General features: G+C 55.4%; 1 protein-coding gene across 8 annotated transcripts in view; it reads left to right on the top strand.

Annotated features, from left to right (window-relative positions):
• Positions 1-464: 464 nt before the first annotated feature.
• Positions 465-12,006, top strand: part of SMCO4 (single-pass membrane protein with coiled-coil domains 4) — a 75,016-nt gene continuing 63,474 nt past the window's right edge. For 3 of the 8 annotated variants that reach the window (XM_027531811.1, XM_027531807.1, XM_027531809.1), the window contains exons 1-2: positions 1,005-1,111; positions 2,834-2,910. The gene's annotated coding sequence lies outside the window, so the exon portion shown is untranslated. The other 5 variants (XR_003509355.1, XR_003509354.1, XM_027531808.1 and 2 more) reach the window with 5 other exon arrangements.

Below are 12,006 nucleotides of genomic sequence, written 5' to 3'. Positions count from 1 at the left end.
CTTGGGGGTGGGGAAGAGGAGAGACTGGAGAGGCCCTGTTGGGTAGGTGACAATTCCACACTCACAAGGGGTGTCCTCAGATGAAAAGGTGGCCGTTAGTTTACATTTTGCATATAGTTTTTATTACCTACTGGATCAGTAATAATAGTAACAGTAGCTACCTGTTAATGATCATAATAAGGGCTTCTACCACTTAGCTCTGCAGCATAGGTGGGTGGAGGGGCCGAGCAAGGCACTTCACATACAATGCAAGGTCTCAATGCTCACAACAGCCCTGGGAAGTAGGTTTTACTATTCGCAGTGTATAGACGAGGTAACCGCTCAGAGAGATTAGCTTTCCCAAGAGCTCCCAGCTTTTAAGTGGAAGATCTAAATCCTAAATCTGTTCGACTAAAAGCCCGGAGTAACTGGGCGGAGGGCCTTGTGCCGCTCCGTGCTGGTCTGAGGTCGGGAACTGTGAATCATATTTATTTATGCAACGCTGAGCACGTGTCTGTGTGTGTAATTCACAAACGAAAAAACAAATCCAGGTCCGGGTATCTGTTCTCTGGAAGTTTAGAAGCCTGCGTGGTGGAGAGCTGCCAAAGTCTGCCCTCATTCATTCGCTCCTTGGATCCCGTAAGAAGTGTTTGTGGCGCACTTGGGTATTCCGGGCGGGGCGCTAAACTAGAAGAGGGGACGGCGAGCCGGCTGCTCCCCAGCCTGACTTGACTTTCTCCGGGGCAAGGGTTAGGGTTAAGGGAAGCAGAAACGGTATGGAGCCGGCTGGGGCGCGAGCCGCACCGGCGGCGGGGAGCGGGGGGGCGGCGAGCGGCGGCTGGCCGGGGCGGGCGGGCGCCCGGAGGCGGGCTCCCCGAGGCGAGCCCGGGGCCTCCGGCGGAGCGTCTCGGAGCAGCGGCGGTGGAGAGCCGGGCGAGGGGCCGCGGCACGCGGGCGGGCGGCCGGGCCGGGCGGGCGCGTTAGGGTTAGGGAGGGAGGATTCGGCTTCCCGGCGGCAGAGGGCGCCTGGCGCTGCCGGCCGGGGCCGCGCGCCCGGGCGCCGGGAGGCGAGGCGGGGAGCGTGAGCGGCGGCCACCGCCACGTCTTCCCGGCAGCGGCAGCGCAGGCGGAGGTGAGCGGCGGCGCGGGCCGGGCCAGGCCGGGCGGGGGGCGGCGGCCCCGTGGTTCCCGCCGCGCCCGCCCGGCGCAGAGCCGGGCGGCTGCCGAGGCCCGGGCCCGGAGCGCGTCCCGAGCGCAACTCGTGCCGGCCGCGGGCGGGGGCCGCGGGGCCGCGCGTCTCTGCGCGGGGCCGGGGTCTCCGCGCTGCGGGCTGGAGCCGCGGCCGGGAAAGTTGGGGCAGACCGCGAGCCCCGGCCGGGCGGGAAGTGCGGGCGCGCGGCGGCCCCGGGGGACTGGGGCACGCGGGGCGCCGGAGGCGGCGGGCGCGGGTGTTCGGCGCGCGGAAAGGAAGGGGCGCGATCGGGGTCCCCGGCTGGAGTCCGCAGGTACCCGGCGGGGCCCGTGGTGAGCAGGGGGAAGACAGGCCCGCGGGGGGCGCCGGGGGGGCGGGGGGCGGAGTGGAGCGGCGGTGGGCTTGCCCCCTCCCCCTTGCCGGGCGGACGCGGGGGAGGGGTCGGGCTCAGAGTTGGGGACGCCTCTGGGCGCCCGGAGACCCGGTGGGGAGTTCCTGGAACTGCTGGAGGAGGCGGCGGAGCCGCGCTTCCTCTACAGCCTGGGCCAAGTACCTCCCCTCCCCGTCTGCCAGACTCGCCTCCCCTACTGCGGCGCTGCTGTCTGGGAAGTTAACGAGGGACCCCCTGAGTGGATGGGATATTTAGGGGTCCCGTGGGCAGTAGGATTGGGCTGCATGCAATCATTAACCGTTGCCAGGAGAAGACGCAGCTCTGACCCCCTCTGACACCCACGCACCCACCCCCATTGCCCTCTCCAGCACCAGCCACGTCGGTATTCCTTGGGTTCGGCTACTGATCCGCAAAGCCTAGCAGCCTCTCTGTTCGCAGAGTCGTGGTCATCCTGAAGGGGCGTAAGACATGGCCTTTGATTCTCGGGCTGAGGCTGGCTATTTCAGAAACAAGTGGTTCTGCAGATGCTTTATTGGAATAATCTGTGTGGTGCCCCTTGACAGTGGAGATGACTCATGCTAGGTTTTTTTTTTTTTCCTCCCCTTCAAATAAAATTTGTATTCAAGACACAAGTGCACTAGGTAATTTGCAACAGTGGTAGAGCTGGAGACCCACACTGTAGGCCTTGAGACCTTGTCCTAGTCCTAAATGTATTAGCAAGGATTATGGTCTCCAGTAATGGCATCACCAACTTGATGGGCCTGAGTTTGAGTAAGCTCAGGGAGTTGGTGATGGACAGGGAAGCCTGGTGTGCTGTAGTCCATGGGGTCGCAAAGAGTCGGACATGACTGAGGGACTGAACTGATGGCCTCCAACGCATCACTTCCCCTCTTTGGAACTCAGTTTCTTTATGTGTGAAATTCAGTATACAGAATGAGTTAGACAGTCTTAGGTGGCAGGAGTAGGTGTTTGAGGGACATCTTTTTCCTTGTGAACCTTGATCAGCCACACAAAGTCCACCTCAGCCTATTATAAAGAAATTAGGGTGGACTTAACACAGCTCAGAAGCAAGAGAGGCTGCATAAGGTAAAACAAAACCAACAACTAGTAATAATTGGTACTGGATTTGCCATCAGGATACTGTTCTTATGCAGACAATTAGTGTATTGCCTGTTCAGCTATCATTATCATAAAGTTGTTAACTGTCCTTTAAAAAGTTATGTATGTCTCATCTGTGGACCTGAATTTTTTCTTTTGTTTGAATCTTCAAGCCTGGAGTGGATGAGCAGTGGATCCACTTGGAGCAGCCTTGCTCGAAGAATACCCCCAGGATCTCTCCTTGCTGTGGGTGAGTGCTCAGTCATGCCCGACTCTGTGACCCCATTCCGTACGAGAGGACCCCACCAGCCTTCTTGGTCCATAGGATTTTCTGGCAAGAATACTGGAGTGGATTGCCATACCCTCCTCCAGGGGATCTTCCCGATCCAGAGATTGAACCTGGGTCCCATGCGCTGCAGGCTGATGCTTTACCGCTGAGCTCCCCGGAAGCCCCTCTCGTTGCCATAGGACCGTAGGTTTCCTTCTGTCTGACTGATGCTGCCGTCTTTATGCCTCCACGCTTCTGTCATCTTTTCCGTTCTGACTTGAGAAATGGGGAACTGATTCCTGTTACATGTGACATTTCTGAACCTCCCAGGTTTCAAGTGAGTAAAATTAATAGGCAAATAGTGCATTAGATACATTAAAAATAGCTCAAGGTAATAATGTGTCTGCTCCACCCCTATCCCCTAGACTCTGGACAATCTCTCAGTAGAAGTTCAGAGGCTCTTCCTGCCCATCCTGTTTTGGATGCTGAGAAGTTGAAATGCCATGGCTGGCATGGTGCTGGTGAGCGGGGAGGGTTCTGTGTGTGTGTGTGTGTGTGTGTGTGTGTGTGTGTGTGTGTGTTTTATCATAACTGAATGCTCCTGTCTTTCTGTTCTCTTCCATTAGTAGCTTTCAAATCCATATTGGGTTTGACCACATCATTTTCAGTAATCCTTTTCTGTCAGTTTCTTGTATAAATTTTTACTTTAACTGAGAGCTATTAAATTAATAAAAATCCTGGTGCTAATAATAGTTGTCATTTGAGCCCCTACCATGTATCAGGCAGGACAAGATATGGTGGCTCAGCAGTAAAGAATCTGCCTGTGATACAGGAGATGCAGCAGGGGTCGTGGGTTCGATCCCTGGTGGGGAAGATCCCCTGGAGGAGGGAATGACACCCACTGCAGTGTTCCTGCCTGGAGAATCCATGGACAGAGGGGCCTGTCAGGCTGCCGTCCATGGGGTCACGAAGAGTCGGACACGACAGCATGCACGCGTGTAATGTTCTATGATAGTGGAAGAGTAATTCTTTTTTTTTAAAACGTTTTATTTTGTTTTGGGATGTAGTGATTAACAACGTGGTGTAGTGTCAGGTGAACAGCAGAGGCGCTCAGCCACGCGTATGCACGTACCCCTTCTCCCCCAGGCTCCTCACCCATGGAAAAGTAATTCTTAACTGTTACTTACAGGATTGAGATATTAAATGAGATCTTATATGTGAAAAGCAACGTGTAAACTGTACAGTGCCCTCCAACCCGGGGCAGGTTCTACCCTAAGCACCCGAGGACTCTGGAAGCATGAGTCCATGACTCAGGAACCCAGTGTCTGATGGGCCTGGTGTACATGGTGAGCCTAATCCCTCTGAGCCTGATTTCCATGTGTGTAAAATTAAGATGATAATATCTGCCTTGCACTAAATGAGATGCACGTGTGAGTTGCAGCAGGTACTCAGTGATGGTTAGCATTCACCCCTTCCTCTCCCCTTGCCCATGGGCACTTGGAATAATGGGATTGATTAAGTCTTCCAGTAGGAATTGTCCTCCAGGGAAAAAGGCTTTAAAGTATGTTTTTGTACTTAAAAATAATTCTTATAGCTTTTGGCTTCCCACTGCACCCTCAACACACACAGTGAATATTCAGGGTCTTAGCATCATCTGAAAGGAGGGCATTGCTGGGACTGGCTCAGCCTTGTGAATCAACTATACTTCAAGTGAGAATTAAAAGAAAGGCGGGGCTTGAAGCAAACTAGAAGCCAGAAGGAACAGGTCTTTGGTAGGGGCTAAAGATGGATGTGGCTAGTTACCTTTTGTCCGTTTTGTGCAAAAAGGGAAAGAGACTGAATTTGGGGACTTCTGGCTGGAAGGAGGCATTGTTAGAGCTGTAGTATATGGTGGGAGGGGAAGGAAGCTATGGGCTGCGAGCGGATGGAAGAGGTGATTTTGATGGTAAAATCTGGACAGTTTGTCATGGGGGAATTCTCCGTTAGATGAGGATTTGGCTAAATATGGGACCAATTTCCATCAAGTCCTAAAGGAATCTCTTGTGGCACTTTGAAGTTTTTATGTTCCAGGCAGATTTTGACTGGTGGTGGTATCATCATAAATGAGTTTCCATAGTAAGTTGTATGTGGAAAATGAAATTAAATTCCAAGAGGGTGTTTGTTGTGACTGATGCCAGAATTTCTCTGAGAATTTTATTAAGATTCAGTCAGTCTATAAAAGTACTTCTTAGTTCTCTGAAGATATTAATTAAGAAACAATTTTAAAAAAAACCCAGAAATGTCTCCTTTGTGAGCTTTTGAAATGTAATCTTCCTAAATCTTTGGAAAAAATGAAGTCTAAGAAAAAGTCACAAAGCTATATATTTTGAAAGCAGTTCCTCTGAAGTGATGTTTTTCTTCTTTTCCTGTCTGTTCCCTCCTCTCACATTATTTTGATAATGAGTTAATTTTGGTATCTTTCACATCTTGGGAGCCTAATTTTTATGTTTATGATCCTTCACCTTTAGATCTCGAATATGCCTTTTTTCTGACCTTGCCCATGTTCATTCGTTGTGAGGAAGCAGCACAGAGAGGTCGTGAAGAGAGGAGACTCTGGAGCCAGGTTGGGGACAGGGAGAGTCGTGGTCCTTCTTGGAGAGCTGGGGTGTCCTTTGCTGAATTCACAGAGGCTCTGGAGGTCAGTCGTGTTATCCCCCTGCTCAGATGAGGAGACGGCTCAGAAGCGCCTGCGTTCCTAGAGCTGGGGTGGGATGTTCGCCTGCGTGGCAGCCCAGATGTCTGTGAGTCCAGAGCCTGGAAGGCGGGGGTCAGGCCGCCCTGCCGGTGCTGGACTCCATCCTGGAGACGGGGCTGGGTTGGGGCTGTGTGGAGTCCGCAAGGGGCAGCAGAGGATTGAGGCCGTCAGGATAACTGGCCTGAGAGAGCGTGAGGGTGGGACTCACGGCGTTGAGGCTGGCAGGTGGTGGGGCATGGGGGGCGCTGGCCGTGGATGGTGTTCTGTCCTTAGACCGGGGCTTGAGATATGAGGGGCCAAGTCTCCGCTCTCCCCTCTGCCCCTCACGGCCAGTCTTGTGCCATAGGCGGGGTATTGATGCCATGTGCAGACTGAGGGCCTGAAACCACGGTGGCCTCCTGTGGTCTCTCAAGCTGGAGGAAGGTGCCGGGATAAGCCCCAACCCCTCCCTGTCTTCGCCCACCCACCTGGCCTCCATTGCCACCTTTCCTGGAGCAGCTCGGGATGGAATTCATGTTCTCAGACCCCAGTCCATGAGGGATGTGCAGGCTTGCATGTTCACACTTCAGGTGAAAGGATCACAGGGGAGAAGCCCCGTGGAGGCCGCCTCCCAGGGTGGGGTCCGCATCCTCCTGCTCCCGGGGGACCCAGCGGACTGTGCTGGCTGTGGGCCTCGCCTCTGACGGGTCCACCAGGGCTGACCGGTCTCTAGACGCGGGTGGTGGGTGGTCACCACACATCCGGGGCTGGTTGGTGGGCGGCCCTGCCGGGAGGTGAGCCCACCCCGCAAAGGGTGCAGCGTGGTGGGGAGCCGGGCCGTGCCTGGGGGAGACAGTGCCAAAGCCCAGGGGCGCGCGCCATGCCTGTGCTCTCGGGGCCTGCGTGTCCTCATCGTGCGGGGCCTGCCACCACGTCAGGAGTGCGCTGGCCCCGGGCCGTTCCCTTCGCCAGTGCCGGCATCCGTGCAAACTTGCCCAGGCTTCCCATTTTCCTTGCGTAAACACTTGGACTCTTCAGGTAGCTCCTGCTGAGCTCCTGCCTGTTGGCCAGGTCCTGGCTTTTCTTGGGTTGCATCCTCACTGCGAGGGGGCCGAGGGTCCTTGCTGGGCCTGCCTGCTCCTGGCTTCTGCAGGCAAGGCCTCGCCCTGGTGAGTCACGCACGGAACTCCACTGCCCCGCTGTGTGGGGGGCACCCCTTACCCCCAAGACGGGGCTTCTGTTCCTTGTCCTGAGGGTGGTCCCCAGCCGTGGGCTGTTACAGTGCCCTGAGTGTTTGGTGCACTAACGGGGTACCTGTTCTAATGGGAGGGAAGCACCTGACCTGGGGGTGTCAGCTGTCAGCCTGCCTCCTGAACATCATGTCCTAAGCAAAGCCCCTCTCTTTTTCTTCTTGCTCTGTTTAGCTGTGTAATTGTGTGTTTGTTTTAGTTATTATTAGGAAGCAAACAAGGTCTTTATCAAATCTTTAAATTTACAGACATGTTACTAAGGACAAGCAGAAAGAGTAACTGTCTTTACCCAGCATATCACTGATTGATCTCTCCTTGTACCACATTGTTCTTGTTCTGTTGGCAGAACCCTCTGATGTGTGTTCCGGTTCAGTTTCAGTGTTGAATGTGAAGGGAGGCTTGACTGGTTGTTCGGAGGGAGTTGAATGTGTGGACGCTGGGCTGCCAGCCTGGCTGTCCTTGGAGCTTCAGGAGCCTGGCAGGAAAGTGGCTCAGACGGTAAAGAATCCACCTGCAGTGCAGGAGACCTGGGTTTGATCCTGGGTTGGGAAGGTCCCCTGAGAAAGGAATGGCAGTGTGCTGGCCTGGAGAATCCCATGGACAGGAGCCTGGCGGGGCTATAGTCCGTGGGGCCGCAGAGTGTGACGCGACTTAATGACTGATACGTTCCCTGCTTTCCCTTTTTCTCCAGCTTCACTTGGGAGCAGCTCTGTTGCTGACAGTGGGTGACCGCCCCTCTGCTGTGGGAAAAGGAACTCTCCTTCACCCTGGTTCTCACTTTCTTCTTATCCCGTGGGGTTAGAGGGAGGCGAGTCTCAGAACAGTGGCTCCTGGAGCCCAGTGGCTTCCGGGGGGCAGCTGCAGCTTCCACAGCACTGCCGTCCACCTTGCCCTTCCTCCCCGTCGACCCTGATCCCATCTGTCTCTGTGGCTTAGAGATTGCACTTGAACTTCATTATTCATTCTTGTGAAGACCTTGGAGTGTGGCCCCAAACTTGTTCAAATTGCAGAGGCAGCTTCACGCCAGAACACAAAACAACCCTGTTTTGGTGGTGGTGGTATTTTTCAATCAGATTGCTGCCTTTTTTCTAAGTGATACATGAATTTGTTACACTCTTGCACCCCACCCTCCCAATCACTTAGTGAAGTCCACAGCAGCAGATACAGAGTTCTCCTTGCCCTGGGACCCCCTCTCTCAAGGGGCCCCTCCCTGCTAACTCCTCAGCCCTGACGATTGGAACGTCCATCAGCCTGTCCAGACCCAGAAACATACCGCTTTGTTTCTTCTGTAGGCATAAATTGGATTGCATCATATATATTGTTTCACCATTTTATCTTTTCATATAATGGATCTTACAGATCTGTTCATGCATTCTTCTCTCTTTTACTTTGTCTAGAAAATATTTGTAGATGTATCATAATTTATGAGTCAGTCCCCCGTTGATAGACATAATCTAACTCGTTAGTTTTGCTATTATATCTTCATACATGCATACTGTTGTACACATGTGTGTCTTTCTCTAGGAGTGGAATCAGTATGCCACAGGTTCTACATGTTTGAACTGTTACAGCGAATCCCCACGCTGCACTTTTGAGGGCTGGGCTGGTTTAAAGTACCAATAGATAATGAGGCCGCCCCTTCCCCCTGGACTGCCATGCTGCTAGACAATAGAAATGGATAGTGTTTAGTAGGCATTTCACCATCGCTGGTGTGGCTATGAGACTCACTTGGCTTTCGGATCTTACTTTTGGGGGAGGCATCATAGTCCTGGAGGATGGGGACGCTGAGCCCCCAGGACTACGGCTCTGCTCAGGGTGTCCTGCAGACAGGGGTGGGGATGTGGCAGTGGGAGCAAGTGCTCCTGGTTTCATGTTCTGTCCACTTTGCCCAGAGGCTGGGCACTGTAATGGATCATTTTAATTCTGGCGTGACCTGCCAGAGTCTTTCTGCGAGCCTCTCCCCAAGGAGGCAAGTGCTTGTAAGCAGCGCGTTGATAGCAGTTCTGTTCTGCATAGCTGAGGCAGAGGTGCCAGGCCTGGGAGCTGAGCTAGGGAAATGCACGCCAGAAAGTCAGGACAGCCTCTGTTCTGGGTGTGAAGCAGCACCCCGGCGTGAAGCAGCACCCCGCGGCGGGGCTGTCCCTGCAGCAGGCGGTGCCCCTCTGGCCCCTCCCAGCTCGCTTGGGAAGATAGTGATGGGTGGTCCCTGAGCAGCCTGGGTGGACAGAGGGCACGTCCTGAGGCTTCACCTGGCCTTTCCCTGTGGGCTGAGCTGCACAGTGGGCTCTGGGACGCTCTGACTTAATGACAGCATCCTGCACCTGCCGTTCAAAGAAGGCCAGGAGGCAGGAGTGATGGAGGCGCGGGTAGGGTGGGAGGAGGCTCCACTTCCAGCTCTCACTCTGTCGTCTGTGGCTGTGTGATGTAAGTGAAGTTGTCTTTTCTCCTGGCCTCGATTTCCTCATCTATAAACCAGGAGTTATATCAGCACCCACCCACAGGGCTGTTGCGGGGATTCAGAGAGTCGTGTTTGTGAAGATCAGCACACTACTAGCACGCAGTCAGCAACAGTAAGCAGCTACCACGTTCATTTGTGTTCTCCTTTCCTTAATGGTGGTTTAATCACTAGGTCGTGTCTGACTCTGCGACCCCATGGACTGTATAGCCCACCAGGCTTCTCTATCTGTGGCAATTCTCCAGGCCAGAATACTGGGGTGGGTTGCCATTCCCTTCTCCAGGGGATCTTCCTGACCCAGGGGTCAAACCCAGGTCTCCCGCATTGCAGGCAGATTCTTTGCCAGCTGAGCCACCAGTGAAGCCCAAGAATACTGGAGTGGGTTGCCATTCCCTTCTCCAGGGGATCTTCCTGACCCAGGGGTCAAACCCAGGTCTCCCGCATTGCAGGCAGATTCCTTGCCAGCTGAGCCACCAGTGAAGCCCAAGAATACTGGAGTGGGTTGCCATTTCCTTCTCCAGAGGATCTTCCCCACCCAGAGGTTGAACCCAGGTCTCCTGCATTGCAGGCGGATTCTTTACATCTGAGCCACCTGGGAAGCCCCTTTCCTTAATAAGTATTTCTAAATGAACAAACGAGTGTTGCCTTTGGTAAATATAGCAGTGCACATCGTCTGGTAATGTCGAGGAGGATACAGGCAGATCCAGGTCAGGCAGGGCTGTGGGAATGCCGTGGGGTGGAGGGTTCGGGGCTCTTTTCCTGCGCCAGCCCTGCCGTGAGGTGTCAGAGCAGAGGCCCCCCTGCTTAGGGTGACTGGGTCCTGCGGATCCTCTTACAGCCTCTCCGCTTTGTTTCAGAGGCTGAGCCCGGCTGTGAGAGGGGACATGCAGCTGTGAGCCTGGTGGCTCAGCGTGCAGGTGGGATGGGGCTCCAGGCTCGAGGCTTGGGGCTCTTTACCCTGTTCTCCACGCCGGGTAAATGGGCCACGTGCTGCCTCTTCTAGCTGCAGGAAAACAGAACCATGCAGTGTTCGGGGTGCCCTGCAGAGTCTGCCGTCTGCTGCTCCGGGCCCCTGTGAGCTGAGGTCGCTGCAGGGAGGGCCGGGAAGTGCAGCCCGCAGGTGGGGGGCTCTCGCTTCACCCCCTGCCTTGTTGTGCTCCCAACAGTGCTGGCCCTGGGGTGCCGTTGCCGCGGGTCTCCTGCCCTGACCACGTGTGTGTGCAGTGCATGCGGGTGCGATGGCACGCTCTTCTGAAGTCCCTGCTATGTTTTCTGATGGTTTCTCCCAAACCAGAGAGGCCTGCGGGCTGCGTGTGGGCAGAGCTATGCCCAGGGTTCCAGAGGACCCTGGCTGCCTGGGTCCAGGGGGCAGAAGGGAACCTTGGTCCTGAAAGCAGAATGTGCTGGGGGAGCCCCGTGTTTGCGGGGGAGGAACAGAGCCGCCTGCCCGGCAGGGACACAGGTAGGCTCGCAGACTGTGGGGCTTGCAGAGCTCTGGGTACCGTGAGTCCAGGCGCTTGTGCGTGTGACAGGGTGTGATTGTGGGGCGTGCAAGCACGAGTGCCCTGAGGTGTGAGCCGGACTTCAGAGCAGCACTGGGAGAGTGCCAGAGGGGCCGCCCTGCATCAGCCGCTGGACGGCCGTCCTCTGGCCCCTGGGCCTGAGAGGGCCTCGCGGAGGCAGCGTGGGAAGACGGGCCTCACTTGCGTCTTCACCAGCAGGCCGGCCGGCTGCCCTCACTCTGCAGGCGAGGACATGGCCCTGGGGTGGCCTGGGTCAGGTTGCGGCCCTGCCCAGGGGACGCCTGGAGCCTGCGCTTCCTGCATTCCACTCCACGCGCGTGCTTACCAAGGGCTCGCGTGGCAGTGGCTTGCTCGGCGCCCGGAGGAGCTGAAGGTTGCTTCTCAAAGGAATGAGCGAGGTCTCGATTCAGTTCTGGTTCTGGCTCTTCTGTCTCTGAGTGGAGCTTGGACACCAGCCCCTCAGTTGTGCCCTCTGTAGGGTGGGTGCAGCACCCCACCTCCCTTCTAGGCTTATCTTCATTCACTCAGAACCTGTCCAGCAAATACATTTTTTCAGGTGGATGCTATTCCATGCGTTGGGTGTTTTACATCGAGCAAACGACATCAAAATTCTTTTCTCTTGGGGCTTATTTTCTCGTGAGGGGCAGCAGACCATAAATAGCTGGTCACAGCCCATGGTCATCCCAGTTTCCTAGTGTGCTGCAAAAGGGCCGCAAACCAGATGGCTTAAACACCAGGCCTTGTTCTCTCGCTGTCCTGGGGCTCCCTTGCTTCCCCCGTTCCTGGGGGTGCCTGCGTCCTCTGCTCCCTGCCTCTGTCACCGCATGGCATCTTACCTGTGTCTGTGGCCCCTCTTTCTTTGTGGGCCCCCTCCACGTGACCTCGCCTTAACCGTGTACATCCGAAGGCCCTCTCTCCAGAAGGGGTCACATGGTTCCAGGTGGCTGTGGGTTTGTGGGGACACTGGTGGACCCAGAACAGTGTGTGAGGTGGGGATAGTTGCTGAAACATCAGGGGAGCGCCTGGGGGAGGGGGTGGTGAGGCGCTGAAAGCGGGTCCCGGCAGGCCTTGCTGAGCAGTCATGTCTGAGGGGAGTTGTAGTGTGGCGGGCACGCGGTCCGGCCAGGGGGCAGCTGC

Source organism: Bos indicus x Bos taurus, chromosome 29 (assembly GCF_003369695.1).
Source record: "Bos indicus x Bos taurus breed Angus x Brahman F1 hybrid chromosome 29, Bos_hybrid_MaternalHap_v2.0, whole genome shotgun sequence".
Lineage (NCBI taxonomy): Eukaryota > Metazoa > Chordata > Mammalia > Artiodactyla > Bovidae > Bos > Bos indicus x Bos taurus.
Note: the sequence above shows the minus strand (reverse complement) of the source record. Positions and strands in the feature narration are given on the sequence as shown.